Raw genomic sequence first — 8995 nt, 5'->3', positions numbered from 1 at the left:
TGTAGCCCTGGCTGTCCTGGAACTCACTCTGTAGACCAGGCTGGCCTCAAATTCAGAAATCCACCTGCTGCTGCCTCCCAAGTGCTGGGATTAAAGGCATGTGCCACCACCGCCCAGTTCTTTGAGAGTTTTAATCCAGAGAGTGAAAACTATAGATTGATTTTCCTTCATTTACATGTCAAAAGTCAGTTTTTCAAACACTTCTTTTAAGGAGCTATCTCCAGCAACTGTTTCTGGTAGTTTTTATCAAAATGTGGTAACTGTAAAAGTGCAGTGTCGTTTCTGAATCCTTAATTCTTTTTTTTTTTTTTTACGTGCCTAAATTGTGTTAAGCCCATACTGGATTTGTTCCCATCACTCTGTACTACAATTTGAGATGCAGAATTGATATCCCAGTGTTTCTCTTTCTACTAAGGGTTGCTGTGACTCTCTGGAGCCTTGTATTTCTGTATGAATTTTAGTTTTTGTCCAGTTCTGTGAAGAATGTCATGAGGGTTTTGATGGGGATTGAAGTGAATTTGTAGACTACTCTGATATAGGTATTTTCACAATATTATTTTTTCTAATCTATGAGCACAGGAAATATTTCCATCTTCTAATCTCTTCCTTTTCTTTCTTGATTGTGTTTATAATTTCATTATAGGGTCTTTTACCTCCTTGATTAGATTTATTTTTAGGTATTTTTTTCTGAAAACATTATGATTGTTTCCCCCTGCTAATTTATTTCTTTGTAATTCAATTGTTATATGGAAAAGTTACAGATTTTTAAAATTTTTATTTATTTGTATCAATGTTTTGCCTCTATGTCTGTGTACCGTGTGTGTGTGTGTGTGTGTGTGTGTGTGTGTGTGTGTGTGGTGTCCACAGTGGCCAGAAGAGGGTATCAGATATTTTGGGACTGGAGTTGCAGGTGGTTGTGAGTTGCCATGTGTGTGCTAGGAATCAAACCTGGGTCCTCTGGAAGGGCAGCCAGCAAATGCTGAGCCATCTCTGGCAGCTCATGGGAAAGCTACTGATCTTTGTACTTAGATTTTGTGTCCTGTTGCTTTCTTTTGTATCCTGTTTGCCTTTTTTTCTTTGTTTCTCTCTCTCTCTCTCTTTCTCTCTCTGGCTTCGGGCACTGTATTGAATGAGAGTGGAGAGAATGGACACTCTCTCTCTTTTTTTTTAATTCCAAATTTCAGTAGACATTATCTTACTTTACAGATTGGGTACATTTAGTCTAATTTTATAAATGGGTTGGGCATATAAGGCCTTTTTAACATTTAGGTATGTTCTGTCTATTCTAGTTTCAGTGGGGCTTTTTATCATGATGTTAAACTTTATCCAAAACTTTTTAATTCATTGATTGTGGTGGCTATGTTGTTTCTGTCCTTAAGTCTTTTTTGAAAAATTATTTTTATATGTATATTTTATTTTATGTATATGAGTATATTGTCTTCGTGTGTGTGTGTGTGTGTGTGTGTGTGTGTGTGTGTATCATTTGATGGTGGTCTGATGCCCACAGAGATCAGAAAAAAAAGCATTGGAACCATAGGAACTGGAGTAATGGATGTGAGCCACCAAGTGGGTGCTGGGATCCAACTGATCCTCTTCTTGTGTGTGCAAGAGCAACAAGAGTTCCTAACTTTGGAGACATCTCTCCAGCCTCATGTACTTGGTTTTTTTTAATGTGCTGAATTATACTTATTAGCTTGTAAATCTTGAGCCAATCTTCCATTCATGAAATCAATCCATCTTGCTCATAGTACATGGTCTTATTTTGTTCCTAATTTAGTTTGCAATAATTTTATTGAGAAGTTGTTTATTTATGCTCATCAGAAATATTGGTCTGTTGTCTTATTTGAATGTTATCATCTAGATTTGGTATGAGGGTAAAGCTGGCATTGTAGGCTGAACATGGTAGCGTGTCTTCTCTATTTTATGGGAATAGTTTGAAGAACATTGGTGTCAGCTTTTCTTTGAATATTTGGTAGAATTTGTGAATCTGTCTGATCTTGTAGCTTCTTTGTTGGGAGATTTTGTATAACTGCTTACATTTCACTAATTGCTGTTGAAACTGTTAAATTTTTCTGCCTTCTTAATTTAATTTAATAATTTTAGAGTGTCTCCAATGAGTCTTTGTATTTCAGTGATATCTATACCACTCTTCCCCTTTTAATTACTAATTTTATTAATTTGGGCCTTCTCTCTCATTTTGTTACTTTGGTTATAAACTTGTCCATCATATATATATATATATATATGTGTGTGTGTGTGTGTGTGTGTGTGTGTGTGTGTGTGTATTTAAATACATATATATTTAAATAATCAATCTTGCATCTATCTGAAACATTGTTCTTTTAATATCCATTTCAGCATTTCTGCCCTGATCTTTGCTATTCATTGCTGCGTATTGCTTTTGATTTTGGAATGTTCTCATTTTTTTTTTTTAAGAATCTTCTTAGGTTATTTGTTTGATTGATTTATTTTTTTAAAGATTTATTTATTTTATGTATATGAGTACACTGTAGTTGTCTTCAGACACATCAGAAGAGGGCATCAGATCACATTGCAGATGGTTGTGAGCCATCATGTGGTTGCTGGGAATTGAACTCAGGACCTTTTAAAGAGCAGTCAGTGCTCTTAACCACTGAGCCATCTGTCCAGCTCCTTGATTTATTTTTTATTGAGAGCACTTATAAACTTTTCTTAGAAGTGCCTCAGGATTTCTGCTGGGTTCTGATTCCATTTTCACTTGATAATAGGGAATTTTGAATCTTCTTTTTGATTTCATCAATGACCTAGTAGTCATTTAAAACTATTTTTTTTCAGGTTCTACATGTTTTTATAAAGTTTTTTGGTTACTGCTCACTACTATTTATTCACTATGATCTTATAAGATATGAGATGATTTTGACTAATTATTATATATGAAGACTTGATTCATGCCAAGATTGTGGTCTATTTTAGAGAACGTTCCATTGACTCCTGAGAAAAATGGGTATCTTGTCTTTTTGTATGGAATATTTTGTATATTTTTGTTAAGTACATTTGATCTATGGTGTAACTTGACTGTTTGGGTATTGTTTTTGTTGTTGGTGGTGATGATGATGATAATGATAATTTTAGCAGAGGTGAGATGGGGGCTAATAAAAACACCTACTGTTGTTATGTGAAGACAGATATGATCTTGTATGCCCATTAGTGTTTGTTTTATCAAATTGGCAGCTCCAATGAACAAAGAAGCAAGGTTAAACAGAAAGGAGAGAGAAGATGGGGAGTAAGAATATTATCGAGGGGAAGATAAATGAGAAAAAGGGAAGTAATTAGAAAAAATAGATTTTCCAATGGTGAAAATTTGGATTAATGTAAGAAGAAGAATAAAAAGTAATACTGCAAGAACATAAAAAGTCAGTGAGGTAACCTCAAAATACTTCTAAATGTGATTTTTTTTTTTTTTTGGAAAAAGGAAATACCAGGGCAAAAAGGACCAAAAGATACCAAAAGGACCAAAGGAAAGTGAAAGAGAAAAGAAGAAACAAAAACAGAAGGAAGGAAAGAAGGGAGAGAGGAAGGAGGGAGAGAGGGCAGGAAGGAAGGAAGGAAGGAAGGAAGGAAGGAAGAAAGGAAGAAAGGGAAAAGAAAAAATTACTTACATTGCAGTAGTTGCTTCTTGCATCTTCAACTCTTCAACTGTTAAAGAATAGGGGTTAGAGAGATGACTGAGCATATAAAATTACTTGTTGCCCTGGAGGACCCAGGTGTAGTTCCTAATGCATAGTAGCTTACAATCATCAATAACTCCTGTAACCCTCCTGGTTTGAGATCTGCCTCTGATGGCCACACCTCTCTGCCCATCTCCTGCTATTTGCCACGCCTCCAACTGGGTTCTAGTTACATTCGAAAGCTCCACCCCCACAGAGTAACAAGGAAGTCGCTGATTGGACTATCACACGGATGTATTGTGGGGGGAGTGGTTTATGCCCCAGGTATTTTACCTGTTGAGGGAACAAAGGGGATTGATTAAATTCAAGATGGCTGAACAGTAAACTCTGCTGTCTAATTTTTACTCTTGCACGCGTGGGTAGGTATTTCTGTGGCCACTCTCTCATATCTTCTTCTATCTTTTCCTATCTATTTCTAACTTCATATTAACCTATTGGTAACCTATTGTTTTTACGTTGCTGCTGGACAGCAACAAACTCCTATACTCTCTCCTGGCCTTATAGGGGCCAGATGCTCCTACGGTGCACATACATAAATGCAGGCATTATTCGTATAAATAAAACTTAGAAAAACTTTTAAGATTGGAGAATGTTAATTATATGTATAGAGAAGAGAAGTCAGTTTAATTTATGGAATCTTCTTTCCATTGGTTTATGCAGTTCCTGAACTTTATTGGACAAGTGTCTGGTCTCTTGATAGAGAACGCCTATCAGGGCTTGGCCTCTGCTCTCCGTACTTGGCCTTGCCTTTTGTTGTCTGGGAAGATTTCTGTTTCAGTTTCCTGAGAGTCACCAGTTCCTTCTCCTTGGGGAGCTGTTGCCGTTCATGGCTGTCTCCCTACTGTGTTTGGAGTATGGGAAGCTACCACAGCACTGAGATCAGTACAGTCAGAAACCTTATCTTTATACTTCAAAGACCCCTCCGTGTTAATCATGCTGATGGAGGGATATAAGCCCTGGGTATCATATACTCCCTTGGAACTTCAGTTCTCAGACTGTACAGCAACGAAAGACAGGCGACTCCACAATTTGATCCACTTGGCTTCAGAGCCATTTAATTCTGAGTAATCCTCAGTTAATGAGATCTGTTTCCAGCCACCAAAAAACGGGACTCTCTCTCTCATTATGTACAAAACCAGCCTGTTCTACCCTCCTACTGTACTCAGAGTCTCATCAACATCTGCCCCGATTGCTCTCCACAACTGGGACTCTGGGCCTTCCCTTTCCCAGGGGCTGTGGCAAGCCAAACTGTGGTTCCCTGACCTGTGGTTATTTGTAATTCTCAGGCTCTTTGGGTAAATGTTTAATAGCAGTTTCCTGACCTGTGGTTATCTGCAATTCAGCAGGCATTCTGGGTAACCGTTTGATGTTTTCTCTCTAAAGATGGTGGCAGGCCTCTGTCCTCTGAGTCATAGTATGACAAAATGGGATTCTCTTCACCGCTTATGCATCTGCTGGAAGATCACTGACTTTCAAAGCCAGACAACTAACTTTGAACACGAGGGCTGTGGCTTGTCCGAAGGGCAGGCCTGTCTCCCACGCTTACCTTATGGAAGAGGCGTCTAAGTCCTCTTCTCCTCTCGGGAGCCCAAGGCTGAGGCTGCATCCAGCTGGCTTCTCTGCTCAGTCCTGCTTCCTCATCTCTGCTTTTTCCCTTTTGTGGGTTTCTAAAGCTTAAGTCCACTTCTGCCTCGGGTATTCAGGTTCTCCTTCACTGGCTCCCAAGAGCAGTCTCTAGTCTGCCACCCTACCCAGAACATTTCCCATTCAATAATTTTTGAAGAGAATGAAGGAATCTTGGATCCAAAAATATCAGAGAACTATTGATATACGCTCATCATTTTTTTTTCAGCTAACATTCATCTTAATTTTAATATCAAAGACAATCTTGTGAAATAAACAGGTTGAATGTCACATCTCCCTTTATACTGTTTATCAATTAATTATCATCATTTAAATAATATTTGAATATTATAACCACTCAATATTTTTTTTAAATGAAGAAGAGGAAGAAAGGAAGAAAAGGCAGGAAAGAGCAATTAAAGGGAACTAAGTTAACTGCCACTGTGTACCGTGTAATTGCTACTATGTCCCAAGATAATATTTTTATACTTGTAATTGCATATGATTGCTATATAGCTAAATAATCTAGAAAATATTGCCATAGAATTTTACAGGTGAGACTTGAGAACTGTAAAATGGCTTATTTTATATTGGATTTACACATGATTAAAGTATGAACAAAAACCACTGAAAAAGTATTTTACAGCACGTAAAATTATATGAGATTCAATTTCTATTGTTTTATTTTTATTACTTTTATATTTTTGAGGCTATAATGTTATTACATTATTCCTCTTTTCCCTTCCCTCCCTCTGACCCCTCCCATATGCTCCTCCTTGTTCTCTTTCAAACCGACGCATGTACAAATGTATAAATATATGTAAATATATTCCCAAATATTACATATCCAGTCTGTGCAATGCTACTTTATTTCAAGGCTGAGAATTTGGTATTGCATAACCAATTGATGTACTTATTCCTAGGGAAGGCTATTTCTCTTAGCATTCCTTGGTTCCTTGTGTTTTTAGTATCTATAGTATAGAGTTGAGGCCTCATGGCTTCTCTCCATCCACTTTACATGTCAATTGCTGTCTCTTTTTTGGTTGTCATGTTTGGGCTGTCATGTTAGTCAGATTTTATGGTTATACCTTCTGACATTTCTAGTAAACACAAATCTCACAGCAAACTCCCTGGTCCTCTGGCTCTTATAATTTTTCTATTCCCTCTTCTGTAATGTTTCTTGAGTCTTAGATGCAGGAATGTTTTGGAGATATATCCTCTGGGACTGGGTTTCACAACTCTGTGTTTTGGTTGGCTGTGTTGCTATTGTTGTTGTTATTTATTTATTTATTTTTGTTGTTGTTGTAATTGACTCTTTCTGCTGCAAAGCTCACTTTCTTTGATGTGGGATGTCGACTACTCTTATTTGTGTGTATAAGAACAAATATTTAGAATTTATTAGGGATTACGATGTTTAGTAAAATGGTGGTTGTAGGTCCTTCTCCAAGATCCGTGACTTTACTTTCTCCACTTAGCTGGCTAGATCTTCAGTATCAGACAAGATTTCCCTCTTGTTGAGTGGGTCTTAAGTCCAACCAGAGAGCTGTTGGTTACTGCCAAGGTATGCATGCCACTACTGCACCCTTAGGGTTATTACGCCATGCTTAGCACTGCGGTTCTGTTCTCCATGTGTAAAATATTCTTCTTTTAAATATTTTTTATATTATTTTATACACATGAATGCTTGTTTATCTGTATGTGCACTAAATCATGCAGAGTCCCCTGGAGGCCAGAGGAGTGAGTCGTATCTGCTCTATAACTGGAGGTGGGAACTGGAATGAGAGTTATCTGATATGAGCACTAGGAATTGGACTCAGGTTTTTAGCAAGAGCAGCAGACACTCTGAAGCCATTTTTTTTTTTTTTAAACCACTGAGCCATCTCTCCAAATCCCAAAGTATTGAACTTCCTACAGCTGTTTGTTTTCTCGTTACTCATGGGTGGTTTTGCACAATAACAGTTAAGTAGTTGTGATTAGAGATCTTAAATAGCTGTTAAGCTCTAAAACATTTACTTCCCGACTTTTTACATAAAAAGGATGCCAATTCCATCCTTAACACCTTGTTTTTCCGGTGGATTAATTTAATTGAAATCAACAGAAGGAAGAAGACCATAGTGAATTGTATTCTCTCATTTCTCTGCATGAAGTTATTTATCATGTATTTATTCACTAGGGGAATGAAAATTTGAGTAAGTAAAGGTTTCCATAGTTCACTTTTAACTTGGGCTAAATAGGTATTAAAATTACCTACAAGAATAAATTCAGATTAATCAAATTACTAATGTAATGCCTGGCACTTATAGAGATATGGACACGCTTGCGGCAGGGGGCTGAACCTTTCCAAGGCTGCGGAGGCTACACACCTTTCCAAGGCTGCTTCTCTGGGACATTTTTTTTTTTTTTTGACACATAGTATTTTGCTCCTTCATGGAGACCTCCTTCCACCACTATTCACTAACCTTGAGGCCTAAACCATCAGATCAGCCTCCCTTAAGTGAAGCTAGTCAATCTGTCTCTGAAGAACCTGAGGCGATGAGATCTCTGAGATCAGCAAGAGGATTCAGAATTTTCTAATGCCATGAATGTGTTTTGTTAGTTTCAAATTAAATGTTCCCTTTCACTTTCTGCATTTAGGCTTTCTACCTGGGTCCTGAATGAGTTGTGCCTTTTTCTTAAAAAAAAAAAAAATAGTGCTGAAATTTCTCATAAACTGCTTTCTAACTTATGTAGTTACATTGTGAATAACATTCCATTTTACAGAAATTAGAACTGTATATTCTTTCTATACGGTCGTTTATAATATAGTAGGACTCTGGCAGGGCCAGGCCAAAGAATAGCAGCTCTCCTAGGGGGAGCCAGAGCGAGAAGCAAGGTGGGCTGCCAGGCCTCTTCCGCAGCTGCTGCCGCCCTCTCTTCCCCTCCCCCCCACTTGGTGTTGATGGTCAAGGCAGGGTCACAGACCAGGAAGTAGCTGGGGCAGATTCAAGCAGCTCCCAGGAGAGAATATTCTTCCCTGGAGTGTTACAGATTGATAGACACTCTCACACCATCTTTGGTGAAATAACTCAAGCACTTTATTCCTTGCGGATAGGATCTTATCAACACTTTGGGATGGGTTGAGATCGAAAGGCAGATGCTTTCTATTGGCTTAGTCAGAGATGTTAGAGATGCCTCATCTGCTTGTGGAAGGGCTTCAAGTGTTGTCCCTCAGGCAGAGGGATGGGTGCAAGTTTGAAGCCAATCTAGGCTACATAATGTTTCGGGTTAGTTTGGGATACACATTGAAGCTACAAGTAATTGGGCTCACAAGATGTTCAACAAATAAGGGGACTGGTCACCAAGTTCAAGACTTAGAGTCTGATCTGACCTATGGCCCACATGGTGGAGGGAACAAACCAACTCATACAGATTCTCCTTAAACTTACACACTCTCAGTGGCATGTGCTGCACATGCCTATAAAACACACACACACACACACACACACACACACACAGAGAACAAAATTTTAATTTAAAAATGAAATGAATCAAATGAAGTAAATATCAGCTTTTAAGGTTTCCATTCATTGCTGTGCTTGGTAATGATGGTAACAATGATATTTTTCCCTTTCATTTTAAAGCAAGAGTGAGTTACAGCATCCTTAAGATGGTTTATCTGAATTGGG

General features: G+C 38.0%; 1 long non-coding RNA gene across 1 annotated transcript in view; it reads right to left on the bottom strand.

Annotated features, from left to right (window-relative positions):
* The window catches only part of LOC116070523, a 9082-nt gene extending 3728 nt beyond the window's left edge, over positions 1–5354 (bottom strand). Inside the window, exons 1-2 of the long non-coding RNA XR_004110446.1 lie at positions 5254–5354; positions 3639–3675 (exon numbers count right to left, since the gene is read on the bottom strand). This is a non-coding gene — a long non-coding RNA (uncharacterized LOC116070523). The remainder of the gene's footprint in view (positions 1–3638; positions 3676–5253) is intronic.
* Positions 5355–8995: the final 3641 nt, after the last annotated feature.

This window comes from Mastomys coucha, unplaced genomic scaffold (assembly GCF_008632895.1).
Source record: "Mastomys coucha isolate ucsf_1 unplaced genomic scaffold, UCSF_Mcou_1 pScaffold1, whole genome shotgun sequence".
NCBI classification, from domain to species: Eukaryota; Metazoa; Chordata; class Mammalia; order Rodentia; family Muridae; genus Mastomys; species Mastomys coucha.
Note: the sequence above shows the minus strand (reverse complement) of the source record. Positions and strands in the feature narration are given on the sequence as shown.